We start from the raw sequence: 13,105 nt of genomic DNA, 5'->3' as shown, positions 1-13,105 counted from the left end.
GACCATTTTTTTCCTTTCTGAAGCATGTCGTAAGGGGGGTGGTTATCTATTTCATCAAAAATCGGGCGTTTTTGATTGAACAATAAAGGCCTACAAATGTTATTTAATTCGCTTCCCGTGGAGTAGAAATACTTTTTAAGGCCGCAGAGTGAGTAAATTGGCCATTTTCATTCACTTTTACCCATTCCTCAAATCTTGTGTTTAAGGCCCCTGGAAGCATGAAAATCACTTTAAACATCTCATTTTTTCTTTAAAAGTGATTTTCCACGTACAAATGTGAATTGTAGTTCAAAGAGGCAACATTTGAAAACGGACCATTTTTTTCGTTTCTGAAGCATGTCGTAAGGGGGGGGGTGGTTATCTCTTTCACCAACAAATGGGCGTTTTTGATTGAACAATAAAGGCCTCCAAATGTTATTTTATTCAATTCCAGTGGAGTAGAAACACTTTTTAAGGCCGCAGAGTGAGTAAATTGGCCATTTTCATTCACTTTTACCCATTCCAAAAATCTTGTGTTTAAGACCCCTGGACGCATGAAAATCACTTTAAACATATCATTTTATCTCTAAAAGTGATCATCCACATACAAATGTGAATTGTAGTTCAAAGATGCAACATTTGAAAATGAACCATTATTTTCGTTTCTGAAGCATGTCGTAAGGGGGGGTGGTTATCTCTTTCATCAAAAATCTGGCGTTTTTGATTGAACAATAAAGGCCTCCAAATGTTATTTAATTCACTTCCCGTGGAGGAGAAACACTTTTTAAGGCCTCAGAATGAGTAAATTGGCCATTTCCATTCACTTTTACCCATTCCTCAAATCTTGTGTTTAAGGCCCCTGGAAGCATGAAAATCACTTTAAACATATCATTTTATCTTTAAAAGTGATTTTCCACATACAAATGTGAATTGTAGTTCAAAGAGGCAACATTTGAAAATGGACCAGTTTTTTTAGTTTCTGAAGCATGTCGTAAGGGGGGTGGTTATCTCTTTCATCAAAAATCGCGCGTTTTTGATTGAACAATAAAGGCCTACAAATGTTATTTAATTCGCTTCCCGTGGAGGAGAAACACTTTTTAAGGCCGCAGAGTGAGTAAATTGGCCAGTTTCATTCACTTTTACCCATTCCTCAAATCTTGTGTTTAAGGCCCCTGGAAGCATGAAAATCAGTTTAAACATCTCATTTTTTCTTTAAAAGTGATTTTCCACGTACAAATGTGAATTGTAGTTCAAAGAGGCAACATTTGAAAACGGACCATTTTTTTCGTTTCTGAAGCATGTCGTAAGGGGGGGTGGTTATCTCTTTCACCAAAAAATGGGCGTTTTTGATTGAACAATAAAGGCCTCCAAATGTTATTTAATTCACTTCTTGTGGAGTAGAAATACTTTTTAAGGCCGCAGAGTGAGTAAATTGGCCATTTTCATTCACTTTTACCCATTCCTCAAATCTTGTGTTTAAGGCCCCTGGAAGCATGAAAATCACTTTAAACATCTCATTCTTTCTTTAAAAGTGATTTTCCACGTACAAATGTGAATTGTAGTTCAAAGAGGCAACATTTGAAAACGGACCATTTTTTTCGTTTCTGAAGCATGTCGTAAGGGGGGGTGGTTATCTCTTTCACCAAAAAATGGGCGTTTTTGATTGAACAATAAAGGCCTCCAGATGTTATTTTATTCACTTCCAGTGGAGTAGAAACACTTTTTAAGGCCGCAGAGTGAGTAAATTGGCCATTTTCATTCACTTTTACCCATTCCAAAAATCTTGTGTTTAAGACCCCTGGACGCATGAAAATCACTTTAAACATATCATTTTATCTCTAAAAGTGATAATCCACATACAAATGTGAATTGTAGTTCAAAGAGGCAACATTTGAAAATGAACCATTTTTATTGTTTCTGAAGCATGTCGTAAGGGGGGGTGGTTATCTCTTTCATCAAAAATCGGGCATTTTTGATTGAACAATAAAGGCCTACAAATGTTATTTAATTCACTTTCTGGGGTGGAGAAAAACTTTTTAAGGCCTCAGAGTGAATAAATTGGCCATTTTCATTCAAGTTTTCTCATTCCTCAAATCTTGTGTTTAGGGCCCGGGGAAGCTTGAAAATCACTTCAAACATCTAATTTTATCTCTAAAAGTGATTATCCACGTACAAATGTGAATTGTAGTTCAAAGACGCAACATTTGAAAATGAACCATTTTTTTTATTTCTGAAGCATGTCGTCGGGGGGGGGTGGTTATCTCTTTCGTCAAAAATCTGGCGTTTTCGCTTGAACAATAAAGACCTCCAAATGTTATTTTATGCACTTGCCGTGGAGTAGAAACACTTTTTAAGGCCGCAGAGTGAGTAAATTGCCCATTTTCATTCACTTTTACCCATTCCTCAAATCTTGTGTTTAAGGCGCCTGGAAGCATGAAAATCACTTTAAACATCTCATTTTTTCTTTGAAAGTGATTTTCCACGTACAAATGTGAATTGTAGTTCAATGAGGCAACATTTGAAAACCAACCATTTTTTTCGTTTCTGAAGCATGTCGTAAGGGGGGGTGGTTATCTCTTTCACCAAACAATGGGCGTTTTTGATTGAACAATAAAGGCCTCCAAATGTTATTTTATTCACTTCCCGTGGAGTAGAAACACTTTTTAAGGCCGCAGAGTGAGTAAATTGGCCATTTTCATTCACTTTTACCCATTTCTCAAATCTTGTGTTTAGGGCCCCTGGAAGCTTGAAAATCACTTTAAACATCTAATCTTATATCTAAAAGTGATTTTCCACGTACAAATGTGAATTGTAGTTCAAAGACGCAACATTTGAAAATGGACCATTTTTTTCGTTTCTGAAGCATGTCGTAAGGGGGGGTGGTTATCTCTTTCATCAAAAATCTGGCGTTTTTCATTGAACAATAAAGGCCTCCAATGTTATTTAATTCACTTCCCTTGGAGGAGAAACACTTTTTAAGGCCTCAGAATGAGTAAATTGGCCATTTCCATTCACTTTTACCCATTCCTCAAATCTTGTGTTTAAGGCCCCTGGAAGCATGAAAATCACTTTAAACATCTCATTTTATCTTTAAAAGTGATTTTCCACATACAAATGTGAATTGTAGTTCAAAGAGGCAACATTTGAAAATGGACCATTTTTTTCGTTTCTGAAGCATGTCATAAGGGGGGTGGTTATCTCTTTCATCAAAAATCGGGCATTTTTGATTGAACAATAAAGGCCTACAAATGTTATTTAATTCACTTTCTGGGGTGGAGAAAAACTTTTTAAGGCCTCAGAGTGAATAAATTGGCCATTTTCATTCAAGTTTTCCCATTCCTCAAATCTTGTGTTTAGGGCCCGGGGAAGCTTGAAAATCACTTCAAACATCTAATTTTATCTCTAAAAGTGATTATCCACGTACAAATATGAATTGTAGTTCAAAGACGCAACATTTGAAAATGGACCATTTTTTTTATTTCTGAAGCATGTCGTCGGGGGGGTGGTTATCTCTTTCGTCAAAAATCTGGCGTTTTCGCTTGAACAATAAAGACCTCCAAATGTTATTTTATGCACTTGCCGTGGAGTAGAAACACTTTTTAAGGCCGCAGAGTGAGTAAATTGCCCATTTTCATTCACTTTTACCCATTCCAAAAATCTTGTGTTTAAGACCCCTGGACGCATGAACATCACTTTAAACATATCATTTTATCTCTAAAAGTGATAATCCACATACAAATGTGAATTGTAGTTCAAAGATGCAACATTTGAAAATGAACCATTTTTTTCGTTTCTGAAGCATGTCGTAAGGGGGGGTGGTTATCTCTTTCATCAAAAATCTGGTGTTTTTGATTGAACAATAAAGGCCTCCAAATGTTATTTAATTCACTTCCCGTGGAGGAGAAACACTTTTTAAGGCCTCAGAATGAGTAAATTGGCCATTTCCATTCACTTTTACCCATTCCTCAAATCTTGTGTTTAAGGCCCCTGGAAGCATGAAAATCACTTTAAACATATAATTTTATCTTTGAAAGTGATTTTCCACATACAAATGTGAATTGTAGTTCAAAGAGGCAACATTTGAAAACGGACCATTTTTTTCGTTTCTGAAGCATGTGGTAAGGGGGGGTGGTTATCTCTTTCACCAAAAAATGGGCGTTTTTGATTGAACAATAAAGGCCTCCAAATGTTATTTTATTCAATTCCAGTGGAGTAGAAACACTTTTTAAGGCCGCAGAGTGAGTAAATTGGCCATTTTCATTCACTTTTACCCATTCCAAAAATCTTGTGTTTAAGACCCCTGGACGCATGAAAATCACTTTAAACATATCATTTTATCTCTAAAAGTGATAATCCACATACAAATGTGAATTGTAGTTCAAAGATGCAACATTTGAAAATGAACCATTAATTTCGTTTCTGAAGCATGTCGTAAGGGGGGGTGGTTATCTCTTTCATCAAAAATCTGGCGTTTTTGATTGAACAATAAAGGCCTCCAAATGTTATTTAATTCACTTCCCGTGGAGGAGAAACACTTTTTAAGGCCTCAGAATGAGTAAATTGGCCATTTTCATTCACTTTTACCCATTCCTCAAATCTTGTGTTTAAGGCCCCTGGAAGCATGAAAATCACTTTAAACATCTCATTTTATCTTTAAAAGTGATTTTCCACATACAAATGTGAATTGTAGTTCAAAGAGGCAACATTTGAAAATGGACCATTTTTTTCGTTTCTGAAGCATGTCGTAAGGGGGGGTGGTTATCTCTTTCATCAAAAATCTGGCGTTTTTGATTGAACAATAAAGGCCTCCAAATGTTATTTAATTCACTTCCCGTGGAGGAGAAACACTTTTTAAGGCCTCAGAATGAGTAAATTGGCCATTTTCATTCACTTTTACCCATTCCTCAAATCTTGTGTTTAAGGCCCCTGGAAGCATGAAAATCACTTTAAACATCTCATTCTTTCTTTAAAAGTGATTTTCCACGTACAAATGTGAATTGTAGTTCACAGAGGCGACATTTGAAAACTGACCATTTTTTTCGTTTCTGAAGCATGTCGTAAGGGGGGGTGGTTATCTCTTTCACCAAAAAATGGGCGTTTTTGATTGAACAATAAAGGCCTCCAAATGGTATTTTATTCACTTCCAGTGGAGTAGAAACACTTTTTAAGGCCGCAGAGTGAGTAAATTGGCCATTTTCATTCACTTTTACCCATTCCAAAAATCTTGTGTTTAAGACCCCTGGACGCATGAAAATCACTTTAAACATATCATTTTATCTCTAAAAGTGATAATCCACATACAAATGTGAATTGTAGTTCAAAGAGGCAACATTTGAAAATGAACCATTTTTTTTGTTTCTGAAGCATGTCGTAAGGGGGGGTGGTTATCTCTTTCATCAACAATCGGGCATTTTTGATTGAACAATAAAGGCCTACAAATGTTATTTAATTCACTTTCTTGGGTGGAGAAAAACTTTTTAAGGCCTCAGAGTGAATAAATTGGCCATTTTCATTCAAGTTTTCCCATTCCTCAAATCTTGTGTTTAGGGCCCGGGGAAGCTTGAAAATCACTTCAAACATCTAATTTTATCTCTAAAAGTGATTATCCACGTACAAATGTGAATTGTAGTTCAAAGAGGCAACATTTGAAAACGGACCATTTTTTTCGTTTCTGAAGCATGTGGTAAGGGGGGGTGGTTATCTCTTTCACCAAAAAATGGGCGTTTTTGATTGAACAATAAAGGCCTCCAAATGTTATTTTATTCAATTCCAGTGGAGTAGAAACACTTTTTAAGGCCGCAGAGTGAGTAAATTGGCCATTTTCATTCACTTTTACCCATTCCAAAAATCTTGTGTTTAAGACCCCTGGACGCATGAAAATCACTTTAAACATATCATTTTATCTCTAAAAGTGATAATCCACATACAAATGTGAATTGTAGTTCAAAGATGCAACATTTGAAAATGAACCATTAATTTCGTTTCTGAAGCATGTCGTAAGGGGGGGTGGTTATCTCTTTCATCAAAAATCTGGCGTTTTTGATTGAACAATAAAGGCCTCCAAATGTTATTTAATTCACTTCCCGTGGAGGAGAAACACTTTTTAAGGCCTCAGAATGAGTAAATTGGCCATTTTCATTCACTTTTACCCATTCCTCAAATCTTGTGTTTAAGGCCCCTGGAAGCATGAAAATCACTTTAAACATCTCATTTTATCTTTAAAAGTGATTTTCCACATACAAATGTGAATTGTAGTTCAAAGAGGCAACATTTGAAAATGGACCATTTTTTTCGTTTCTGAAGCATGTCGTAAGGGGGGGTGGTTATCTCTTTCATCAAAAATCTGGCGTTTTTGATTGAACAATAAAGGCCTCCAAATGTTATTTAATTCACTTCCCGTGGAGGAGAAACACTTTTTAAGGCCTCAGAATGAGTAAATTGGCCATTTTCATTCACTTTTACCCATTCCTCAAATCTTGTGTTTAAGGCCCCTGGAAGCATGAAAATCACTTTAAACATCTCATTCTTTCTTTAAAAGTGATTTTCCACGTACAAATGTGAATTGTAGTTCACAGAGGCGACATTTGAAAACTGACCATTTTTTTCGTTTCTGAAGCATGTCGTAAGGGGGGGTGGTTATCTCTTTCACCAAAAAATGGGCGTTTTTGATTGAACAATAAAGGCCTCCAAATGGTATTTTATTCACTTCCAGTGGAGTAGAAACACTTTTTAAGGCCGCAGAGTGAGTAAATTGGCCATTTTCATTCACTTTTACCCATTCCAAAAATCTTGTGTTTAAGACCCCTGGACGCATGAAAATCACTTTAAACATATCATTTTATCTCTAAAAGTGATAATCCACATACAAATGTGAATTGTAGTTCAAAGAGGCAACATTTGAAAATGAACCATTTTTTTTGTTTCTGAAGCATGTCGAAAGGGGGGGTGGTTATCTCTTTCATCAACAATCGGGCATTTTTGATTGAACAATAAAGGCCTACAAATGTTATTTAATTCACTTTCTTGGGTGGAGAAAAACTTTTTAAGGCCTCAGAGTGAATAAATTGGCCATTTTCATTCAAGTTTTCCCATTCCTCAAATCTTGTGTTTAGGGCCCGGGGAAGCTTGAAAATCACTTCAAACATCTAATTTTATCTCTAAAAGTGATTATCCACGTACAAATGTGAATTGTAGTTCAAAGACGCAACATTTGAAAATGGACCATTTTTTTTATTTCTGAAGCATGTCGTCGGGGGGGGGGTGGTTATCTCTTTCTTCAAAAATCTGGCGTTTTCGCTTGAACAATAAAGACCTCCAAATGTTATTTTATGCACTTGCCGTGGAGTAGAAACACTTTTTAAGGCCGCAGAGTGAGTAAATTGCCCATTTTCATTCACTTTTACCCATTCCTCAAATCTTGTGTTTAAGGCGCCTGGAAGCATGAAAATCACTTTAAACATCTCATTTTTTCTTTAAAAGTGATTTTCCATGTACAAATGTGAATTGTAGTTCAATGAGGCAACATTTGAAAACCAACCATTTTTTTCGTTTCTGAAGCATGTCGTAAGGGGGGGTGGTTATCTCTTTCACCAAACAATGGGCGTTTTTGATTGAACAATAAAGGCCTCCAAATGTTATTTTATTCACTTCCCGTGGAGTAGAAACACTTTTTAAGGCCGCAGAGTGAGTAAATTGGCCATTTCCATTCACTTTTACCCATTCCTCAAATCTTGTGTTTAAGGCCCCTGGAAGCATGAAAATCACTTTAAACAGATAATTTTATCTTTAAAAGTGATTTTCCACGTACAAATGTGAATTGTAGTTCAAAGAGGCAACATTTGAAAACGGACCATTTTTTTTGTTTCTGAAGCATGTCGTAAGGGGGATGGTTATCTCTTTCATCAAAAATCGGGCATTTTTGATTGAACAATAAAGGCCTACAAATGTTATTTAATTCACTTTCTGGGGTGGAGAAAAACTTTTTAAGGCCTCAGAGTGAATAAATTGGCCATTTTCATTCAAGTTTTCCCATTCCTCAAATCTTGTGTTTAGGGCCCGGGGAAGCTTGAAAATCACTTCAAACATCTAATTTTATCTCTAAAAGTGATTATCCACGTACAAATGTGAATTGTAGTTCAAAGACGCAACATTTGAAAATGGACCATTTTTTTTATTTCTGAAGCATGTCGTCGGGGGGGTGGTTATCTCTTTCGTCAAAAATCTGGCGTTTTCGCTTGAACAATAAAGACCTCCAAATGTTATTTTATGCACTTGCCGTGGAGTAGAAACACTTTTTAAGGCCGCAGAGTGAGTAAATTGCCCATTTTCATTCACTTTTACCCATTCCAAAAATCTTGTGTTTAAGACCCCTGGACGCATGAACATCACTTTAAACATATCATTTTATCTCTAAAAGTGATAATCCACATACAAATGTGAATTGTAGTTCAAAGATGCAACATTTGAAAATGAACCATTTTTTTCGTTTCTGAAGCATGTCGTAAGGGGGGGTGGTTATCTCTTTCGTCAAAAATCTGGCGTTTTTGATTGAACAATAAAGGCCTCCAAATGTTATTTAATTCACTTCCCGTGGAGGAGAAACACTTTTTAAGGCCTCAGAATGAGTAAATTGGCCATTTCCATTCACTTTTACCCATTCCTCAAATCTTGTGTTTAAGGCCCCTGGAAGCATGAAAATCACTTTAAACATATAATTTTATCTTTAAAAGTGATTTTCAACGTACAAATGTGAATTGTAGTTCAAAGAGGCAACATTTGAAAACAGACCATTTTTTTCGTTTATGAAGCATGTCGTAAGGGGTGGTGGTTATCTCTTTCACCAAAAAATTGGCATTTTTGATTGAACAATAAAGGCCTCCAAATGTTATTTTATTCACTTCCAGTGGAGTAGAAACACTTTTTAAGGCCGCAGAGTGAGTAAATTGGCCATTTTCATTCACTTTTACCCATTCCAAAAATCTTGTGTTTAAGACCCCTGGACGCATGAAAATCACTTTAAACATATCATTTTATCTCTAAAAGTGATAATCCACATACAAATGTGAATTGTAGTTCAAAGATGCAACATTTGTAAATGAACCATTATTTTCGTTGCTGAAGCATGTCGTAAGGGGGGGTGGTTATCTCTTTCATCAAAAATCTGGCGTTTTTGATTGAACAATAAAGGCCTTCAAATGTTATTTAATTCACTTCCGGTGGAGGAGAAACACTTTTTAAGGCCTCAGAATGAGTAAATTGGCCATTTTCATTCACTTTTACCCATTCCTCAAATCTTGTGTTTAAGGCCCCTGGAAGCATGAAAATCACTTTAAACATCTCATTTTATCTTTAAAAGTGATTTTCCACATACAAATGTGAATTGTAGTTGAAAGAGGCAACATTTGAAAATGGACCATTTTTTTCGTTTCTGAAGCATGTCGTAAGGGGGGTGGTTATCTTTTTCATCAAAAATCGGGCGTTTTTGATTGAACAATAAAGGCCTACAAATGTTATTTAATTCGCTTCCCGTGGAGTAGAAATACTTTTTAAGGCCGCAGAGTGAGTAAATTGGCCATTTTCATTCACTTTTACCCATTCCTCAAATCTTGTGTTTAAGGCCCCTGGAAGCATGAAAATCACTTTAAACATCTCATTCTTTCTTTAAAAGTGATTTTCCACGTACAAATGTGAATTGTAGTTCAAAGAGGCAACATTTGAAAACGGACCATTTTTTTCGTTTCTGAAGCATGTCGTAAGGGGGGGTGGTTATCTCTTTCACCAAAAAATGGGCGTTTTTGATTGAACAATAAAGGCCTCCAAATGTTATTTTATTCACTTCTAGTGGAGTAGAAACACTTTTTAAGGCCGCAGAGTGAGTAAATTGGCCATTTTCATTCACTTTTACCCATTCCAAAAATCTTGTGTTTAAGACCCCTGGACGCATGAAAATCACTTTAAACATATCATTTTATCTCTAAAAGTGATAATCCACATACAAATGTGAATTGTAGTTCAAAGAGGCAACATTTGAAAATGAACCATTTTTTTTGTTTCTGAAGCATGTCGTAAGGGGGGGTGGTTATCTCTTTCATCAAAAATCGGGCATTTTTGATTGAACAATAAAGGCCTACAAATGTTATTTAATTCACTTTCTGGGGTGGAGAAAAACTTTTTAAGGCCTCAGAGTGAATAAATTGGCCATTTTCATTCAAGTTTTCTCATTCCTCAAATCTTGTGTTTAGGGCCCGGGGAAGCTTGAAAATCACTTCAAACATCTAATTTTATCTCTAAAAGTGATTATCCACGTACAAATGTGAATTGTAGTTCAAAGACGCAACATTTGAAAATGGACCATTTTTTTTATTTCTGAAGCATGTCGTCGGGGGGGGGGTGGTTATCTCTTTCGTCAAAAATCTGGCGTTTTCGCTTGAACAATAAAGACCTCCAAATGTTATTTTATGCACTTGCCGTGGAGTAGAAACACTTTTTAAGGCCGCAGAGTGAGTAAATTGCCCATTTTCATTCACTTTTACCCATTCCTCAAATCTTGTGTTTAAGGCGCCTGGAAGCATGAAAATCACTTTAAACATCTCATTTTTTCTTTAAAAGTGATTTTCCACGTACAAATGTGAATTGTAGTTCAATGAGGCAACATTTGAAAACCAACCATTTTTTTCGTTTCTGAAGCATGTCGTAAGGGGGGGTGGTTATCTCTTTCACCAAACAATGGGCGTTTTTGATTGAACAATAAAGGCCTCCAAATGTTATTTTATTCACTTCCCGTGGAGTAGAAACACTTTTTAAGGCCGCAGAGTGAGTAAATTGGCCATTTTCATTCACTTTTACCCATTTCTCAAATCTTGTATTTAGGGCCCCTGGAAGCTTGAAAATCACTTTAAACATCTAATCTTATATCTAAAAGTGATTTTCCACGTACAAATGTGAATTGTAGTTCAAAGACGCAACATTTGAAAATGGACCATTTTTTTCGTTTCTGAAGCATGTCGTAAGGGGGGGTGGTTATCTCTTTCATCAAAAATCTGGTGTTTTTCATTGAACAATAAAGGCCTCCAATGTTATTTAATTCACTTCCCTTGGAGGAGAAACACTTTTTAAAGCCTCAGAATGAGTAAATTGGCCATTTCCATTCACTTTTACCCATTCCTCAAATCTTGTGTTTAAGGCCCCTGGAAGCATGAAAATCACTTTAAACAGATAATTTTATCTTTAAAAGTGATTTTCCACGTACAAATGTGAATTGTAGTTCAAAGAGGCAACATTTGAAAACGGACCATTTTTTTCGTTTCTGAAGCATGTCATAAGGGGGGTGGTTATCTCTTTCATCAAAAATCGGGCATTTTTGATTGAACAATAAAGGCCTACAAATGTTATTTAATTCACTTTCTGGGGTGGAGAAAAACTTTTTAAGGCCTCAGAGTGAATAAATTGGCCATTTTCATTCAAGTTTTCCCATTCCTCAAATCTTGTGTTTAGGGCCCGGGGAAGCTTGAAAATCACTTCAAACATCTCATTTTATCTCTAAAAGTGATTATCCACGTACAAATATGAATTGTAGTTCAAAGACGCAACATTTGAAAATGGACCATTTTTTTTATTTCTGAAGCATGTCGTCGGGGGGGTGGTTATCTCTTTCGTCAAAAATCTGGCGTTTTCGCTTGAACAATAAAGACCTCCAAATGTTATTTTATGCACTTGCCGTGGAGTAGAAACACTTTTTAAGGCCGCAGAGTGAGTAAATTGCCCATTTTCATTCACTTTTACCCATTCCAAAAATCTTGTGTTTAAGACCCCTGGACGCATGAACATCACTTTAAACATATCATTTTATCTCTAAAAGTGATAATCCACATACAAATGTGAATTGTAGTTCAAAGATGCAACATTTGAAAATGAACCATTTTTTTCGTTTCTGAAGCATGTCGTAAGGGGGGGTGGTTATCTCTTTCATCAAAAATCTGGTGTTTTTGATTGAACAATAAAGGCCTCCAAATGTTATTTAATTCACTTCCCGTGGAGGAGAAACACTTTTTAAGGCCTCAGAATGAGTAAATTGGCCATTTCCATTCACTTTTACCCATTCCTCAAATCTTGTGTTTAAGGCCCCTGGAAGCATGAAAATCACTTTAAACATATAATTTTATCTTTGAAAGTGATTTTCCACATACAAATGTGAATTGTAGTTCAAAGAGGCAACATTTGAAAACGGACCATTTTTTTCGTTTCTGAAGCATGTCGTAAGGGGGGGTGGTTATCTCTTTCACCAAAAAATGGGCGTTTTTGATTGAACAATAAAGGCCTCCAAATGTTATTTTATTCAATTCCAGTGGAGTAGAAACACTTTTTAAGGCCGCAGAGTGAGTAAATTGGCCATTTTCATTCACTTTTACCCATTCCAAAAATCTTGTGTTTAAGACCCCTGGACGCATGAAAATCACTTTAAACATATCATTTTATCTCTAAAAGTGATAATCCACATACAAATGTGAATTGTAGTTCAAAGATGCAACATTTGAAAATGAACCATTAATTTCGTTTCTGAAGCATGTCGTAAGGGGGGGTGGTTATCTCTTTCATCAAAAATCTGGCGTTTTTGATTGAACAATAAAGGCCTCCAAATGTTATTTAATTCACTTCCCGTGGAGGAGAAACACTTTTTAAGGCCTCAGAATGAGTAAATTGGCCATTTTCATTCACTTTTACCCATTCCTCAAATCTTGTGTTTAAGGCCCCTGGAAGCATGAAAATCACTTTAAACATCTCATTTTATCTTTAAAAGTGATTTTCCACATACAAATGTGAATTGTAGTTCAAAGAGGCAACATTTGAAAATGGACCATTTTTTTCGTTTCTGAAGCATGTCGTAAGGGGGGGTGGTTATCATTTTCATCAAAAATCGGGCGTTTTTGATTGAACAATAAAGGCCTACAAATGTTATTTAATTCGCTTCCCGTGGAGTAGAAATACTTTTTAAGGCCGCAGAGTGAGTAAATTGGCCATTTTCATTCACTTTTACCCATTCCTCAAATCTTGTGTTTAAGGCCCCTGGAAGCATGAAAATCACTTTAAACATCTCATTCTTTCTTTAAAAGTGATTTTCCACGTACAA

Source organism: Triturus cristatus, chromosome 10 (assembly GCF_964204655.1).
Source record: "Triturus cristatus chromosome 10, aTriCri1.1, whole genome shotgun sequence".
Lineage (NCBI taxonomy): Eukaryota > Metazoa > Chordata > Amphibia > Caudata > Salamandridae > Triturus > Triturus cristatus.
Note: the sequence above shows the minus strand (reverse complement) of the source record.